The sequence below is a fragment of the Hemitrygon akajei genome, chromosome 3 (genome assembly GCF_048418815.1).
Source record: "Hemitrygon akajei chromosome 3, sHemAka1.3, whole genome shotgun sequence".
In the NCBI taxonomy this organism is placed as follows: domain Eukaryota; kingdom Metazoa; phylum Chordata; class Chondrichthyes; order Myliobatiformes; family Dasyatidae; genus Hemitrygon; species Hemitrygon akajei.
In genome coordinates this window covers 183,487,052-183,507,515 of record NC_133126.1, presented here as the reverse complement: position 1 = coordinate 183,507,515, position 20,464 = coordinate 183,487,052, and positions in this window count along the sequence as shown.

The following is a 20,464-nucleotide window of genomic DNA, read 5'->3' as shown; positions in this document are numbered from 1 at the left end:
AGCACTTTATCTCAGTTTGTGTTCATTGATTGCTTAAAACTTGCATTTAAAAACTTCTAAGCGGTAATGTATTTTAATGATGTGCAACAAACTGAGTTTTAAAACTGAACAGATTTAAAATTTGTCAGTTATAAATGACCAAGGGATCTAAAACCTGTTCCAAATCACAGTGGATTTGGTGAAGTTTAGGCATAATGGTATTTGAAAATGCACTTACACACACAGATTGGACTAGTAGATTGATTCCTGATTCCTTAGTGATGTCATACTTAAAGCAATTTAAACCTACTTTAGGCCTATGGCATGCAGCCTGGTTCAGCTGAAACTGACCCGGTGTTCTGAATGGTTGGCAGGTTTTTTTATGGTTATACTTCAAAATTGATGTTACACTTTTCTGCGAGGTTTTCTGCCACATGCAATTCCAGAGTACTTTATTAACAGTCAGAACTGCAAACTCATGCCTAGACAAAAGAAAACATTAGTTTGTGTGCAGGAATTAATGAAAAGGTTTATATTAATGATCGCATTACTTGTATACTTGGTCTGACAGCAAACTTTTAACAATAAAGGCTTCTATTTTGCACCTACAGACTTGTGTTATTGAGGCGGTTCCTTCCCTGGAATTTCATACAAACTGCTGCACAGTTCATTATATAAAGAATATACAAAGCATTATTCTCTATTAATTAAATGAAACCAAACATTAATTTATGAAATAAATTGATTTGCCTTTGCAACAGTATTAGAAAACTTATTTCAGCCATCACTTGGAGTAGGTTGTATCTGTACTTGGTACCTAAACTTTCTTTCTCCCTCTTTTTTTTCCCTTCTGATTTGTGTGAAGAGTCATGTGGAGGGATCTAATTTTTGGAGTGAAATTATAGGTCTACAGATGTTTTCAAGATGTTTCCCTGTCAGTAGCAGATTATCCCCTGTAGCAAAATCTCATTAAAGTGCAATTTACAGAGCTTTGCTGCTGTTGCCATTTACCAAAATTAAAGGCATTAATTTTTCAAAGTTCACCAGAAGTCTTTACATAAATGATGTAGCAGTTTGGGATACCAATTAACACAAGTGATATTAGCAGAATTGACCCACATTAGCTGTACAAACGTTGAAAAGGTAAAAGGAAAGAAGGGAATGGGGAGGGCGGACGATGGAATTGCAGATGTACTCGTGGAACATGAGACACATAGTAAAGATGTGTTGAAATAAAACAAGGATGGCATGCTGGGAGGAATGTCAAAAGAGAACGCTGATGTTTTTGTAACAAACCCATAACTGTTGCATATGCAGCTATGATAACCAGACCCAAAATCATAAGAGACATCCAATGATCCCTTAAATTTTTCTTTGAGGCAACTAAATAATGCACAAAAAAACTTTGCTGAATAGTTTTGCTTACAGCAAACATCACGAAAATATAACGGCAACAGCAACTGAATATAAAATTAGTTAACTGTTCACCATTCATCACCTACTGAAACCCAATAGCAAAGGGTTTATGATAAATTGCTGGTAAACGACAATTCATTTTCCCTTTAAATAATTTGCTTTCCTGTCTTGGTCTCACTCCAACCCAATTCCATTAGGTTACATGCATTGATGTAATAACCATTTCTACACAATTAAGGTGCACTCTATTTCTGAATTATTGTTTATTTTATTTTAAAAGATGATGCACATTTGCCCTTTTCCAAGAATTGGTAGATATATAATTCAGAGATATATTAAAATTTTAAACTTGATTAATATTTTATTATGTAATTTTAATTATGACATGCAGTATACATACTAAAACTAGTTCTTCAAGTGATTGGAATCGGCCCTTTAACTGATTTATCGAATCTCCAATGATCTAATAAAATAGGAATGTTTGACACTTAGATCTTAGTGAAGCTAAATTTAGCTAATATGCTAATTTAGCTAATGAAGCTAATATCAGTTTACATTTGTTCATTGGTGATTTTTCATCTTGTTAAAATGTGTGTTTTGCAATGTATTGGATGTTACCTTTAAGAAATATAATTTGATAGTTGTTAGATATGTGGGTTATTACCAAAAGAAAAACTTAGCACTTTAGTGCAGGCGTGTTTATTAGGTGCATTAAAAATCAAACTTACAAAAATTAGCAAAAATAATGAAAGGAAAACTGTCATTATTTACAAAATGATATCTATCAAAAAACACAATAATAGCTCCATACTTTGTCCACTGTGAACTCCTGGCAGCCCTGATTTCAATCTCACTGAGGGCAATGCCCTCCTTTTTATTTGGCACTAGGGCAGACCATCTTTAATTACCAACAAAGTTAACTAAGACTGCACATGAATTAGAATATGATGCATCCCACAATGTAGTTGCCATCATATTACAAAGAAAGCAGAAGTATTTACCTTAAATACAGCATACAATAAATTTACGTTCATTTACGCATTCCCATACTAAAGAAATGAAATATTCCGCAGGAAAGGCACTGTAAAGCCAAACTGAGCGCATCAACTCTCTTTAGGACTCATTATGAGAATATACCAAGGAAGACAATGAAGGGTGTACACTCATTACAGCGACAGCAAAGTGACAAGGCAATGTTTATGTGTGTGTAAGGAGTATATTTACTGAGCGATCTCCGTCACATTTGTCTTTTTCTTTGTTTGATTAAGATCAAGGCAGATTGGATCAGCTAAGATCTTATTGAGTGACAGATGCTGGCATGAGACAAATCAGCATATTCCTTTTTCTATTTTTTAATGTTGTTTATATTGTAAACTGGATGTTCTCAGATCTCTCCACGAAGATTTCCGTTTGGCAGAAATTTCGAGCACCTCATTAATTTGTATATCTACTATTTCCACATATCTCAGCGACTGTACTTCCAGTGCTATCCTGCCGATGGATAAAGAGCTCTCTATTCTTTCATCTATGTTACTGATGAGTATGATGAAACTCTCTGGAGAAAGACATAATATCTAACCCATTATAGTTCACCTCTTGCAACAAACTGCCAGAGTAACCCAGCAGCTCGAGTAGCATCGGCGGGAGGAAAGGAATGTTAATGTTTCTAGTATTATGTATACTCAATGGTTCATTATTATCTACTCAACAAGGATTTCAACCCAACCATTCCTTAATAATATGACTGATCTTTTATTCCAATACTATTTCCATGTTGTAAAATTCCATTAATATTCAAGAAACTAGCTCCTAGATTTTAAGTGGGCTCAGCATCTGAACATCCACAATCCTTTTTGATGCTAAAAAATTACAAAATCTCATACCATCTCAAGTTAAGAAATGTCTGTTCACTCATTACTCAGTCACAACTCCTTCTTCTAGTCTCCCCAGCCAAGGGCAAACCTCCTCCCTGCATCTATCCTGTCAAATTTGCTCAAGAATTTAATCTGTTTCAAAGAAATTGTATATTGCCTAGATTTAGAAAATAATGTCAAATCTGCTTAATCTCTTTGCACAGTTGCCATTGTCCCAGGACTCAGTCAGTGACTCCCTTAGGCAAGTGCATTTACATAGCAAATGGATGGCACCTTTGCTCTGCTTAAACATGCTTTCCTTTCAAAGTGAATATCACATTGGTTTTCCATAAAAAATAACTTGGCCAAAATCCAGTATGAAACAGCATTAGGGTGGTTTGTATACAGAAATAAATGCTGAAACAGAGCTGGCATAATCCATTATGAACATCATTCAGCACAGCTCCTGATACTGCAGTGTCACAGTCAGTGAAGAGAGTTGGCCTTAAAGGCACACGACCCATGGCAGCCTTGTGGCTGTAGCACGTACTGTGGCTGCCATTAAGAAAACAGAGGCTGCAGGAGAAATTGAGACAGCTCCGACATTCAGTCAAGGAAACATGCAACACTTGATCAATAGCTTACACAGCAGGAGAGAGGTCCTATGTGCCAGGAGACCCTATCCGACGGGAAGTGGTCACAGTAGTCTTCTCTAGGAATGAGAATCTTTTTTTGGATTCTTTGTTACTTTTTAAACTTCTTTTATATATATGTTTCAGAAAGCCTTCTTTAAAAAGCTTGACACTGTCATACAATCTTTCTTCAAATATCTATCTATTTTTCATTCAGTTTACAACTAGTGTGAGGATGATAATTCACCAGCCCACAGGGACTGGACCACATGGGGCCCCCTGTAAAACGCATTATAGGCACAGAAAAATTGCATACAGCTGGCAAACCATTTTTATTTCAGTGTGGGATTCTGTGTTTTTTTTTCTGAGTGCAGTATGCAAACATTTTACGGGTGTCTTTATGCATTTTACTGTGCAATTGTATTTTATGGATTTCATAAGAGTGAGGGTGGAGAAGGGTTGTTGAAGTAATGGAGGAATTCATGAATGCATTCACCAGACTGGGGCCCTGAGAGTACTTAAACTGGCTTTGTATAGTGCAAAACGATTGAAATATAAATTATAATCCTGTTCCCCTCTATCAACGTCATCAAAATGCAAAGGATCTTCCACTCTTAATGACTATTCTAATGTTTTAAGCAAACTAACTTGAATTCTATGGAGTGAATCAAGCTGACTGCTGGAAACACTCCAAAGGAAGCTGCCAGAGTTTGGCCACTTGTGGACAAGTATATCCTGGATGATGCATTGTGTATCTCTCATTCTGAACCATTGCCAGACTTCATGAGGGTTCCCATGACAAAGCTCGAATGTTGTGGGATTTCCTAGAACTTTACTGGGAAATACACCTGCACGGTTCCATGTCAACCAGACCCAGTGTAAGAATGGAAATCAAAAGCTTTTGAGTTGTGACTCCTGATGAGACCCGAAAGAAAATAGCATGTTCAAGTACTTATATTTTAAACATAAGAAAGTTTGCAGATGCTGGAAATCCATTGCAACACATACAATGTGCTAGAGGAACTCAGCAGGTCAGGCAACATCTATGGAAATGGATAAACAGTCAATGTTTTGGACTAAGACCTATCTTCAGGACTGAAAAGGAAGGCGGAAGATGCTGGAATAAAAAGGTGGGGGAGGGGAATGAGGCTAGTTAGAAAGTGATAGGGGAAACCAGGTGGGAGGGAAAGGTAAAGGGCAGGAGAAGAAGGAATGTGATAGGAGAAGATTGTGGACCATAGGAGGAAGGGAAGGAAGAGGGGATGTGGGAGAAGAGATAGGCAGGTGAGAAGAGGTAAAAAGCCAGAGTGGGAATAGAGGAAGAGGGGAGTGGGGGGGGGGGGGGAATTTTTTTTACTGAAAGGAGAAATCGATATTCATGCCATTAGGTTGGAGGTTGCCCAATGGGAATATAAGTTGTTCCTCCTCCACCCTGGCACAAGAGGAGGTCATGGACCGACGTGTCAGAATAGGAATAGGAATGGCCACCACAAAGTTCCACTTTTGGCAGGTGGAGGGGAGGGGAGGTGCTTGACAAAGCGTTTCCCTGATTTATGTCGGGTCTTACTAGTATAGAGGAGGCTGCCTCAGAGGCACTGGGCACAATAGACGACTCAGCAGGTTCACAGGTGATTTATATTTTACTTGTTCTATTTCAACACTTACATTAATATACATGTATTAGTATTTTAGTGTGCTTAAATGTTTTCAATTATTTTCTAAAGTAATTCAAGCAAACCTAAAATATTAATCGTCCCCTTGTGAGAAATTTAAAAATTATTACAAAGCCTCCCCAGGGCCTGATCAAGTTCACCCTTGAACTTCGTGGGATGCCAGAGAGGAAGCTGTGGAGGCCCTAGTAGAGTTATTTGCTTCATCTTGGGCTGGAAGTACAGGAGCCGTAGGTCTCACATCTCTAGGCTCAGGACCAATTATTATCCTTCAATGATCGGTCTCCTAAACCAGTATAAGTAACAACTCAATGCTGAACTGACTCCACAATCTTAGTCTCAGTTTCAAGAACTCTAGAGTGCCAAAGGTTAGTGAGGGTCAGGGATCACAAGTGTGTCCCATTGCTATTACAAGAGTCCACAAGAGGTTCATGAGGATGGTTCCAGGAATAAAGGGGTTAAATATAAGGAATATCTGGCAGCTTTGGGCCTGAGCTCACTTGAGTTTAGAAGAATGCCGGGAATCTCATTGAAACTTACCGAATACTGAAAGGACTAGACAGGGTGGATGTGGAGAGGATGTTTCCTATGATCGGGGTACCAGAGCTAGAGGGCACAGCCTCAAAATTGAGGGGTGACCTTTTAGAACAGAGGTAAGGAGGACTTTTTTTAGCCAAAGAGTAGTGAATCAGTGGAATGCTCTGCTACAGACTGCAGTAGAGTCCAAGTCTGTGAGTATATTTAAAGTGGAAGTTGATAGTTTCCTAATTGTTCAGGGCATCAAAGGATATGGTGAGAAGGTAGGTGCATGGGGTTGAATGGGATCTGGGATCAGACGATGATAATACGAATGGCAAAGCAGACTCGATGGGTTGAATACACTATTTCTGCTCCTATGTCTTATGGTCTTATGTACTCTACTGTTCATGTTCTTCATATTATTTATTTACTTTTTTAAAATTATTTGTCCAATTTGTCTTTTGCATATTGTTTGTCAGTTTTTGTTAATTATAGTTTTTCATAACTTCTATTGAATTTCATTTTCTGGTACACGCCACCAAGAAAATGATTCTCAAGGTAGGATATGGTGACTTATAAGCACTGGGATAGTGAATTTACTTTGAACTTTGAACTTTCGTTGTTAGCTACTGGTGAAGTTCCTGAAGACGGGGAGATGGCTAATGTCATTCTGTTACTTCAGAAGAGTTAGAATCAAAAGCCAGGAAGTTGCAGGCTAGTCAGCCTGATATCAGTGGTGGGAAGATAAAGGAGGGAATTCTGCGGGACTGGATCTACCAGCATTTGGATAGACCAAGTCTGACTAAAAGGAGTCAGCTTGGCTTTGTGCATGAGAAGCCATGTTTTGTTGAACCTGTTAAGAGCACTTTGAAGAGGAAACCAAAAAGAGTAGATGAGGGGAAGGGAGTGGATGTTGTCTACTTGGATTGTAGCAAGGCCTTTTGACGAGGTCCTGCAGGGCAGGTTGATCTGGAAATTTTCCCTGTTGGAATGCTTTGTGGAAGTAACAAGCAGGATGGATACTTGGATCTTCAGAAGGCCTTTGACAAGATGCTGCTCATGAGGCTGCTTAACAAGAGAAGAGCCTATGGTATTACATGTTGTAACCTGGCTTCCAACGCAAGGGATAGCAGATTTACTGATTGGCAGAAGTGGGAATGAAATGGGCTTTACTGGATGGCGGATGGTGGCGAGTGGTATTCCACAGGGGAAGGTGTTGGGACTACTTGATTTCACATTGTATGTCAATAATTTGGATGATGGAAAGATACATCCAAATTTGCAGATGATACAGAGGTAGATGGAGGGGCAGGTAGTGTTGAGGAAGCAGGGAGACTACAGAAGGATTTACAGATTAGGAGACTGGGCAAAGAAGTGGCTGATGGAATACTGTGCAGGGAAGTGTATGGTCATGCACTTTGGTGGAAGGAATAAATACATAAACAATTAACATTAATTTTGAGAGGACTAGAATATAAAAGCAAGGATGTAATGGTACAGCTTTAAAAATTAATGATTAGGCCACATTAAAAAGTTCAAAAGAAATACGTCACCATATGCAACTCCGAGAGTCACTTTCTTGCTGGCAATCACAGTATCAATAGGAAACAAAATAGAATCAATAAAAGACCACATCCAACAGGACAAACAACAGCCAGTGTGCAAACAACAACAAGATGTGGCAAATACAAAATGGAATAAATAGTGATAAATAAACAAGTAATAAATATCAAGAACATGAAGTGACGAGTCTTTGAAAATGAGCCCATAAGTTGTGGAACAGTTCAGTGATGAGTGAGTGAAGTTAAGCTAAGTTATCTGCTGTGATTCAAAGCTTGATGGTTGAAGGGTAATAACTATTCCTGATCTTGCTGGTGTGGATCCTGAGGCTGCTGTACCTTCATCCAGATAGCAGTAGTGAGAAGAGAGCATGGCCTGGAGTGATGCTGCTTTCCAGCGACAATGCCTCACACAGATGTGCTCAGTGGTGGGGAGGGCACTTGGAATATTGTGAAAAGCTTTGAGACTGTTATTGAAGAAAGAATGTGCTGGCATTGGAAAGAGTGCACAGGAGGTTCATGAAAATGATCCAGGGAATGATAGGGTTAATGTATGAGGACAGATTGATGTCTCTGGGCCTGTACTTACTGAAGTTTAGAAGAATGGTGGGGGGAGAGAGAGGTGGTGGATCTCGTTGAAACCAATTGAATATTTAAAGGTCAGAAAGAATGGATGATAGCCTGGATAGAGTGGATGTAGAGAAGATGTTTCCTGCTGTGAGGGAGTCTAGGGCCAGAGGACACAGCCTCACAATAAAAGAACATCCTTTTAGAAGGACGAGGAGGGACTTCTTTAGCCAGAGCGTGGTGAGTGTGGTGCCAGATGTTGTAGTGTGTGAAGGAAGAGAAGTGGGTTCAGTTACTATTACAAGGGAAAAGGTGTTCAAAAAGCTGAAAGAGTAAGGGTACGTAAGTCACCTGGACCAGATGAACTGCACCCTAGGGTTCTGAAAGAGGTAGTTGTAGAGATTGTGGAGGCAATAGTAATGATCTTTCAAAAATCATTGGACTCTGTCATGGTGCCAGATGACTGGAAAATTGCAAATGTCATTCCACTCTTTAAGAAAGGAAGATGACAGCAGAAAGGAAATTATAGACCAGTTAGCCTGACCTCAGTGGTTGGGAAGATGTTAGAGTCAATTGTTAAGGATGAAGTTATAGGGTACTTGGTGACACAGGACAAGATAGTACAAAGTCAGTATGGTTTCCTTAAGGGAAAATCTCATCTGACGAATCTGTTGGACTTTCAGAAGGCATTTGAAAGTAGCCACACATGATGCTGCTTACCATTTTAAGAATCCATGTACAGGAAAATTACTGGCAATGTTAGAGCATTGGCTGATTGGTAGGAGGCATTGAGTGGGAATAAAATGATCCCTGTCTGGTTGGCTGCCAATGGCTAATGGTGTTCAACAAGGGTCAGTGTTGGGACCACTTCTTGTTATGTTGTACATCAATGATTTAAATGGTGGAATAGCTGGCTTTGTTACCAAGGCCTGAACAGATTAGATATGGCAATGTTATTTCCCATGGTAGGGGATTCTAGGACAAGAGAGCATGATTTCAGGATTGAAGGACGTCCTTTTAGAACTGAGATGCAGAGAAATTACTTTAGTCAGAGGGTGGTAAATCTGTGGAATTTGTTGCCTCGGGTGGCTGTGGAGGTCAAGTCACTGAGTGTATTTAAGGCAGAGATAGATAGGTTTTTGATTAGCCAGGGCTTAACAGGGTATGGGGTGAAAACAGGGGAGTGAGGATGACTGGAAAAATTGGATCAGCCCACGATTGAATGGTGGAGAAGACTTGATGGGCCAAATAGCCTACTTCTGCTCCTATATCTTAAGGTCTTATGATACAAAGATTGGTGGAGGGGTAAGTAGTGTTGAGAAAACAGGTAGGCTGCAGAAAGACTTAGGCAGAATTGGAGAATGGGCAAGAAATTGGCAAATGACATACAATGTTGGAAGATGCATTGGTATTAGAAATAAATGTGCATTCTATTTTATAAACGTGGAGGAAATCCAAAAATCTGAGATGCAAGGGGACTTGGGAACCCTTCTGCAGAACACTGTAAAGGTTAACTTGCAGGTAGAGTTGGTGGTGAGGAAGGCAAATGCAATGTTAGTATTCATTTTGAGAGGTCTGGAATACAAGAGCAGGGATGTGATTTTGAGCCTTTTTAAGGCACTGGTGAGGCCTCACCTTGAGTATTTTGAACAGCTTAGGTCCCCTCATCTCAGAAAAGATGAGCTGGCTTTGGAGAGGGTCCAGAGGAGGTTCACAAGGATGATTCCTGGATTGAAAGGGTTATCATACGAGGAACATTTGATGGCTCTGGGTCTGTACTCATTGGAATTTAAGAAGGATGAAGGGGGATCTCACTGAAACCTTTCAAATGTTGAAAGGCCCAGATAAATTAGATGTGGAAAGGATGTTTCCCATGGTGGGGGAGTCTAGGACAAGTGGACACAGCCTCAGGATAGAGGGTCATCCATTTAAAACAGAGATGCGGAGAAATTTCTTTCATCAGAGATTGGTGAACATGTGGAATTTGTTACCACAGGTAGCTGTGGAGGCCATGTTGTTGATTGTGTATTTAAGGCAGAGGTTGATGGGTTCTTGATTGGACATTGCATCAAAGATTACAGTGAGAAGACTGAGGAATGGGGTTGAGGAGGGGGGAAAAAGAATCAGCCGTAATTAAACTGTCAAGCAAACTTGATGGGCCAAATAGCCTAATTCTGCTCCTATGTCTTATGGAATCTGCAGAATTCATTGCCGCAGATGGCTGTAGAGGCCAATTCACTGGGTATATTTAAAGCTAATATTGGTAGTTTCTTGATTATTAAGGAGGTTATGAGGCTATGAGGAGAATGGGGTTTTGAGGGAAAATAATTTTATTTATTTAGCTATATGGTATTGTGCAGGCTTTACCCTCCCTTTGAGTCACCCATCAACCCCTGACAAACCCAATTAATCATTACCTAATCATGGGACAATTAACAAAGTCCAGTTAACCTACCCAGCATGTCTTTGGACTGTAGTCGGAAACAGGAGGAGCTGGAGAAACCCCGTGCATTGCACAGGGAGGATGTATAGAGACTTCTTATAGAGCAGCGTCAGAATTGAATTCAGAACTCTGAAATGCCCCAAGCTGTAATAGCGTCACGCTAACCACTGTGCTGCAGAGACGATGGAATGCCAAAGCAGATTCAAGATTTCAAAGTACATTTACTATCAAAGTATGTATATAGATTATAACTCTGAGATTCATCCTTCCACAGGGAGCTATGAAACAAAGAAACACCATGGAACCCATCCAACAAAACATCAAACATCCAACGCGCGAATAGAAACAAATTGAGCAAATGGCAAAAAGTGAGTGAAAAACACATAGGATATCAAACATCAAACCAAGAGTCCATAAGTATATGCACCATGAATCTCAAAATCCCCCAAGAACAGTCCACAACCTCGCTGATCAATCCTTGCAGCATGCATCCTAAGACACCAGCACTTCCCTCCAACAGCAGCTAACGAGAGGGAGAGGAGGACTGGTCAAATGCAGGCGGATGGCGTTGAATGCCCACCTCTCGCCCTTGTCAACTTCAACCTCGCTTGACACCTCAGAGAAGCAATGGAGTCGATCATGGGCTCGTGGCTCCATCTCCAGGCCGCACATTCCGCTCCAAGCCCCGCTGATCTCCCTTGGAGACAGCAACGCAGCAGATTGCTCAATCAGCCCAAAAACACACCATCAAAATGTAACTCCTCATTGCATGCAGCTTTGTGGTAGAATTTGCAAGAAGAAGAAGTAAAAGTTGTAGTTGTGAACTGTCTGCAGGATGTCGCTGTTGGTCACGTTGTTCCTTGGTGCTGTCTTGCTGCCTTCTCCCCATAACCTTTAACGTGTTTAATAATCAAGAATTTATCAACATCCGCTTTAAAGATACCTAAAAAATTTGATGGGCTGAATGGCCTAATTCTGCACGAATGCCTTATGTTGTGATGGCTCTGTCACTTCTCCCATAAACATCAAGCAGGGGTTTGGATATCAATTTCTCATGGGGATCCATGGATGTTTCTTTTTGGTTTACCTGCTCCTCTCCATTCCCCTCCCTTGTTTCCTAATTTGGTGCCATGGATCAGCTGTAGCGTTCTACTAGGAATCCAGAAATGAACTGAATCCATAGCACTGCCAAAATGTGTGTGTTCTTCTACAGCTTAATATTTTACATTACCATGTGTATGGGAGATCAGTGAAGCCTTTAATTTTAAAAAAAATTGAATCGGGAGTGATACCACAAGCGGCTTGGCATGTGACAATAATTTGATTTCTTACAATTTTGAGGTTTATGTCTCTCACAGCTTGCTTCTATGTCAAGGCATCATACAAACAAAATGTTTTTCATAACTTGTATGTTACCTGAGCTACTGGAAAATGATACTCAGACTTGTAAACCATCAGCTATAGTTTGGTCCCACTGCTAAAGTTAAAGTTGGTACAGGTATTAGATGATGCACATTCTGCAATAAATTATAGATAATTTTATTGTAATCATTAAATCACAAAATCATAGAAATGTACAGAACAGAAATATAACCCTTTTGTCTACCTTGTCTATGCTGTCAATGTTGTGTATCTACGCTAATCCCTGTTGTCTGGATTATGCCCATATCCTCTCCCCCATTACCTTTCATATGTATATCAATGCCTCTCCAAACTTGTTCGTCTGTCATTTATACTCTTCAACTACCAAATGAAGTACTTGAGGAATATATGAAATGCAAGAGAATACTTTTAGGGGGGAAATCAGAAGGGTTAAAAGAAAGCAAAAGGTGACTAATGACATTATGCAGCAGGATCTGGATCAGCTGGAAAAACTGGCCTGAAAATCAGTGGATGGAATTAATGAAGAGAGAATGGTGTGATGGGCAGGTGAGGAGAAGAGAAGAGGCCTATCACATCCCTCTGGTGATCCTCCTCCTCCTTCCCTTTCATGCATGGTCCACTTTCCTCTCCTATCAGCTCCATGCTTCACAATTCATCCTCCCTCTGCTTTACCAATCACCTTCCAGCTTGTACACCTTCCCCTCCCCTCCCCTTCTTCTTCTGACTTCCTCCCCCTTTTTTCCAGTCCTGATGAAGGGTCTTGACCCAGAATGTTGACTCTTTATTCTGTTCTACAGAAACCGCCTGACCTGCCGAGTTCCTCCAGCATTTTGTATGTATTCCTCTGGATTTCTAGCATCTGCAGAAATGTGGTGCTAATCTACATGGAAGGGAATGGACAAATGACTGGGAGAGGGGATCGATATAGAATGGCGCCCACTGATTGAATTATATGTTGGACCAAATGGCCTTTTCCAATGCTTTATGATTCTGTGACACTGGAATGAATTGAGTTATCTTTCACTTCATTTTGTCTTCAGAATGAGAGTTTCTGCAGGACATAATTATAAAATGCTCAGTAACAAATACTTTGAAAGCAAGAACTTCTGTAATGAACAGGAGTTTAAGCAAAATGATCCTGTGTCTTATTAACATTTTCCACTGTGATTTCATCCACCGGGTTTGATTCTTGGAAAATAATTCTAAACTAAATAAAAAAGAGATTTATCACATATTTCATTATCTAGAAATATTATTCCATCTTAAGACCACCCTTCCTCATTTAACTGAATATCAATTTTGGGTTACGGATTAGAAATAAAACTATCAGGTTTCATGTTCTTAATTCATGTTCTATTCATTTTGTGTTACTTGGTCCTTATAATCATTGCTCTGTTTGCATGAATAATAAACACATAAGGAGTAATGAAATGTGGTTTACGGTAAATACAGTGTTCTCAAATAACTTGTAAACTATACCCGCATTCTTGGCCAGTCAGATGTAGTGGGCAATGTTGAGACTTTCCATGGACTAAGAGATGATTGAGCACAGCTACATGAAACACTGTTGTAGGAAACCAACATCTATCATTGGAGATCCCCACCATCCAGATCATGCTCTCTTCTTGCTGCTGCCATCAGGTAGAAGGTACAGGAGCTTCAGGACTCACACCACCAGATTCAAGAACGGTTACTACCCCTCAACCACCAGGCTTCTGAATAGAAGGTGATAACTACATTCACTTGTTTCATCTGTGAAATGTTCCTAAAACCAATGATCTCACTTTAAGAGCTCTTTCTCATTATCTCATGTTCTCGTTATTTGTTGTTATTTATTTATACTTGCATTTGCACAGTTTTTTGTCTTCTGCATTCTGGCTGACCTTCCATTGATCCTGTTATAGTTACTATTCTATAGATTTGTTGTGTATGCCCACAAGAAAATGAATCTCAAGGTTGCATATGGTGACATATGTCTTTCCTATCGTGTGTTACGCCTCTGGCATTTAGGGCAGCAATGCAGGTCTTCCATCTCTGGCAGCATTAATGACTTACTTCATTGTGTCAGTAGCTTCCTCTTGATTTACTGCCAGTCATGCAAGTCCTGGGTGGAGGGATTCTTCATTGCTGATTCTGTAACTATTTTGTTTGACCAGTCAGGGTTGTTAGTCCTGAGCTGAACGCCTGAACCTGGAGAAGCAGTGGACCACTCTTTGGCTTCTACCCTTTGACCTGTTTGGCATGGGTGACCCTACCAGGAGCCAAAACACAAAGCTCTCACTTCAGCCAACATTGCTGTCAGGGTGACTGAGGCACACAAACCTCCTAACCATGACAAGATTGTGGTCCTCTTGGAGGCGACATATACAGTACATATTTTGATAATAAATTTACTTTGAACTTTGAAATTATTTGACATGTGAGTTCGACAGACATTGTGCATATGGCTCCAGGGAACCATTCCCATTCCATTCACCTTCTAGTAGATGATGAACATATTTCAAAATTTTATCAAGGACGTTCGAGGAAAGTTGGAATTCAACTGAGTTTGCGTTTCTGAACCAGAACAAAGCACAGCTGCAACTTATCACAAACTAACAAGGAAAATATATTTTATGCTGAAGAATTGTCATATCAAAAAATTACTTTTATTTAAAAACAGCTCTTGCTTCTGTTTGACTGTTCACCTAGCACATCATAAGTCTAAAAAATATAAGCAGACTTCAAAAGAAAGCTTATCGTTTGGATTTCTATCTATTTTTAAACCTGACTGTTGCTGTAGAAAATTCATGATCTTTAAAATATTGCTTTTTAATGCTGGCTGGGATGTTCAGGGTAAGGCACGTAAAGAGTTTGATCATTCAAGAAAGAAGTCAGAGCTCAGTTCTCCAAGTCCTGAGTAATGAATGCGTGGAATTCTTTTCCAAAGAACCTGATTATGATCAACAAATAAATTGGAAAAACTTCAGTGATCAAATTCAACCTTTGCAGTTGTGTTGAAAAGTGGTCCATATGTCAGAAAACGTGAGAGAGTTTGATCTGTTCTGAAGCAGGATGAAATCATTGAAAATGTGAAGTGTTGCAGCATAAATATGTCAGTTGAACATAAATGAAGTATTAAACACGGAGGAATATGGTGTTATTTACTTAAGGTATTTGGACTGAAACATGTTTGATGGTGCCTATAGTGCTTTCCTCCCCCTTGTGTCCTAACCCATTTGGGTACATAATGGTAAGATGTGGATTTTATTTTTCCATATTTCTCAGAGGGAATGTCAAATTGAGAAAAGGCATTGCTGGAGGTGTAGGGGGACAGAAAATCAAAATCTGAAGTAATCTGAAGTAGTTATATATCTGATACAAAGCCACATTCCTGCAAGTAAACTGTATGACATTTTATTTGTGGAATGGAGCGTTGAAAGGTCTTGAAGAGGAGACGAGTGGTGCTAAGTTTAAAACCCAATATAGACAAGCATTGTTGAGTGTGGTGTATTGAGATTTAAGTTCCAGTTATGGCTTCTCATTGTCAAACACCATATACAACATCGTCACTAGAAAAATAATAATGTTAAGCATAGACAAATGTAATCTTAGCTCACTCTGGAGTGGATAATCTGTTATCCAGATGATAATGATGACACCTATTAATAAATCAGTTCATCAGTTCCATTGCTGCTGTTGGTTAGTTGTGGTTTTTCTCATAGTGATATAGGAAAGTACAGAACAAAGACTGATGATCAAGCTAGTACTTACTATAAACATAATAAATTTGTTTTAGGATTTCACTAAAAGAAATTTCTAGCAACTATATGCAATGACTCAACAATTCAATTTTGATATAATCTACATACACCCAGCCCCTTCCCTGTACTTACCGGACTCCAAAACAGCAGTATGTCTCACATGCTGTACGCACCAGCTTTAAGAGGGAGTCTATACACTGATGGGGAGCATTCAAGACAATCGAATGTTCTAAAGCATTTTGCAGCCATCAAGCCTAGACTGCTGCATGGTCACAGGGCACACCTTTGCTATTAGACATTTCAACCCTAGGAAAAAAGATACTAGCTGCCTCTCATAATATTATATAACTCTTTTCAAATCTGCCTTCATGATCTGCTATATGTTAAGAAGGCCTTGAAATTCTCCCTAATCCTACGTGTCAATGACTTTTTCATGGCCCCACCTGACTTTCCTAATTTCTTTCTTGAGTTTTTTTATCGAGCTTCTTTATGATCCTCAGAGGCTCTGTTTGATTTTAGTTTCCTAAACCTTACATACATTTACTTTGCCTTTTTGACTAACTTCACCACCTGTTTTGACCCTTACTTTGCCAGCTTTGTCCTTCCTTCCTACGGAAACATACCTTTCCAATGCACTGTGCGGTTGGTATCTAAACACTCTCCCCATGTCAGATCTGGACCTGCCCAAAAACAGTTATACCCAATCAACTTTTCCTAGTCCCTGCCTAATGCTCTTATAATTTACCCCACTCCAATTTAATACTCTCTCACAAGGTCCCAACTTGTCTTTATCTACAGCTATCTTAAAACTTGAGTTGTGATTGCCATTCTCTAACTGCTCCTGCCACTGGAACTGAGATTTCCCCTTCATCTCCTGGCCAAGCTGATTTCCAACTTTAGATCCAGAATGGCTCCTCCTCTTGTTGGTCTATCTACCATATTGATTTAAGAAATTCTAAAGCTCTTGCACTAATGAGTCTATATTAAGGAAGCTAAAGTTGCTCACTATAACAACCATGTTGATTTTACACATTTCCTTAATCTGCTTGCATATCTTTTCCTCAATGTCCAGAAGCAATTGGAGGGTCTGTTGTATAATTCCTCACAGTGTTTGTATCTTTCTTATTTTTTAATTCTACCCATATAGACTCAGTGGAAGAGCCCTCCATTATGAGTGTAGATATTGCTTTTGAGGCTGCAACTTTCCCCTCCCCACTCCTTTTACCCCCTTTTCTATCCTTTCTAAAACATTGAACCGCTGGAACATTAAGCATCCATTCCCCTCCCTCTCTGAATCAAGTCGCTGTATGGCCACGACATCATAGAGCCAAGTATTGATCGATGCTCTGAGATCAGTTCTAATCTTTGTTCAAAATGATGAATTTCATATCATATAAATCAACAATGATAAATTTGATTCTAATTTTCTGATGCATATTTGGTCTCCATTTCAAACAGATATATATCAAAATTTTAAAAGAAAATCTCCCTGCATTTATTGGTTAGTTTATTGCAATTTGACCAATTCCTGTAACCCTCTGGACATTGAACTCACATTATGGAGAAGGAGTATTTGGGAAACATTCTAAATAATGAATTCATAGATCAGCAGTGCACAGAAACTCTACATGAGGGATGGAAAGAGCGAATCACTCAGACATCATGTCAGCCACCACCTGCCTATCCATGGAAGTGTCTGCTGTTCACACTGGTCTCATTAGCCACCTCATAACCCACAAAACCAGAGTGGAAATGAGATCTTCAATCCCAATGGACAGTCCAAGAAGAAGAATCTATAAGTCTACCATTATTTAGCAGAAAGATTTCTCTTAGCTACCTTGCTTGAGTTTTAATTTTCAAAATGTCCCCTGTTGGCATAAATAATCTCTATTGCATTTTAGTGTTTGTGGAATTTTCTATTTTTAATTTCAAATGTCTAGAACTTGCTGTGTTTTTTTTTAAATCTTTCCTAGTAATAATTACCCTCTCGATGCATTCCAGGGGATTTGTGAGACAAAGCCTTTTCTAAATCTGTGACCTAAATCTCTGTCAACTCTGATCTAAATAATTGATACTGGCCTGTATAATGTGTTCCTCTATTTGTTCCACCATAGGTGTTAGGTTAATGGGCTATAATTTTCAAGTTCATGTCTCATGACTTTTCTGAATATCTACAATTATGAATTATTCATGTGCTTAACATACTTATAATACCTTGCATTATTCTTCCTTGTATAAGATAATATAATCAGTAATTGATACTGCTGTATCATTAAAAGAATATTTCCTTAGGATATGGGGGTCATTGCAATTTATTGCACCCTGGACAACAGATTGGATTGGAAAATCACTCACCAGGAAATGGCTTCTGAGTGCGGCATGGTAGCGTAGCGTAACAGTTAGTGCATAGCTTTACAGCGCCAGCTGTATGATTGGGGGTTCAATTCTCGCTGCTGTCTGTAAGGAGTTTTTATGTTTTCCCCGTGGTGCATGGGTTTCCTCTGAGTGTTCCAGTTTTCCCTCCCATTCCAAAGGTCTACCGTTAGGTTAGTGAGATATGGGTAAGCTGTGTTGGTGCCAGAAGCATGGCGACACTTTTGCGGGCTGCCCAGCACAACTTGATTTGACATGAATGACGCATTTCACTGCATGCTTCGATGACTTGACGTGAACGTGACAAACAAAGGTAATCTTCGTCTTTATTTTGCTTTCTTCTCAACAACTCTTGGATTTATACTTCTGTGATTTGATGCTTTGTTGGATTAAGTGCTTATGTTTGAAAGGAATAATTTCCCTGTATTTTGCGGCTTTTGATTTAGCTGTATCGGAGACTGAGCTGGAGCACTGATTTTATAGTGGCAAGCAATTTACTTTGGAGGATATTGGACTGGAAGTCAACCATTTGAGAAAGAACTTTTCAGGTCATTCAAAATTATAGAAATTGTAGCTCACCTGAGGCAAAAGAAAGTGAGTGATTTGGTTCTTTAATGTGCGGTTTCTCCTGGAGAGCTCTACATATGGTGCTCAGATTTCTATAGCTGGCTCAACACAAAAGATTATAGAGGGCAAAATGCGGATTAAAAATTACCGGTTACTAACAGCTGTTTATTCCCTTACATAATTCGCTTACGGAACACTCAAACAATGTGGCTGTTGTTCATTTACTTCCATTCCTATTGACTTTCTTTTTCCATTCACCACTTATTAATTTTCACACTATTTAATTGTGAGAAGATGTGTCAACGTATGTTCTGGGCTTGGACCTGTACAATCAGGGATAAATAAAAAATGAATGCGGTTATATATAAGATCCTAAAGGCACATAAAGGGAATTTGGATCAGAAGGGAGCTGTGGCATATAATGCAAACCAGTTAAACAATGGAATTAAAGAGCATAAATATCCGTGCCAATGAAAAGATTTTTAAACACCAGGGTCTTGTTCTTGAAATTTCAATAACTGATCTCTTATGTGCACTATCAATCCAAAATATAACAGTATATCTCAAAGAGTTATGAATGTCTAGTGCAATTCTTTTGACTATAAACACCTAGGATATATATATATATATAAATCCCTCAGTTTCCAATTCTGTATTACATGGAAAGTGAATGTACAACTTCAAAACAATAAATTCAATAAGAGAATTGAATTACCATTGCAGTGATATATTTCCAGCATGAAAGTGGTTTGTTTTGGGACATTTCACGTTTACTGGCTCTCTGAATGAGTTAGCTACTTCATCTCTTTGCCTTGGCCTTTCTATTCCTTCTCTTTATTTTTCTTTTTAGAATATAGATCTATTTTATATTATGATGCCATTAATGCATTCCACTCTTGCCATAGACCTGAGTATGCCTTAAAAAGGAAGTATATTCTCATTGCATTTTTACAGTAGCACAGGCCATTCAGCCCATCAAGTAGAGCAACAGTCAGTTTGATTCGGAGGCCTGTATGTTACTTATCTTCAACTACTTCTGCTTTTTGAAAGCACAATCAGACCTTTTAGACTGTGCACTCCAGATCTCATCTATTCACCACGTAAAACATGTTACTTTACCCCATTTCTCCCTTTGCTTTCCCGAATTACTTTAAATCTGCGTCCTCTTTGTCCTCTGCAAACGACTTTTTTTCCTCTATCTTGCTTCAAAACCCATCAAGATTTTATTTTCCTCTATTCAGCACCTGATTTCCTAGCCATTCATTGCTTTGGACTCTCTTTGTCTATTGAAGCCAAAGACACTGTACACTTCTTAAAAGACTAAGGAGCTGGTGGTGAACCTGAGGAAGGCTAAGGCATGTCCACACTTTTTCCATCCAAGGGGGTCAGTGTGGACATGGTGGAGGATTACAAATACCTGGGGATATGAATTGACAATCAACTGGACTGGTCAAAGAACACTGAGGCTGTCTACAAGAAGGGTCAGAGCTGTCTCTACTTCCTGAGGAGACTGAGGTCCTTTAGCATCTGCCGGATGATGCTGAGGATGTTCTATGAGTCTGTGGTGGCCAGTGCTATCATGTTTGCTGTTGTGTGCTGGGGCAGCAGGCTGAGGGTAGCAGACACCAACAGAATCAACAAACTCATTCGTAAGGGCCAGTGATGTTGTGGGGGTGGAACTGGACTCTCTGACAGTGGTACCTGAAAAGAGGATGCTGTCCAAGTCGCATGCCATCTCGGACAATGTCTCCCATCCACTC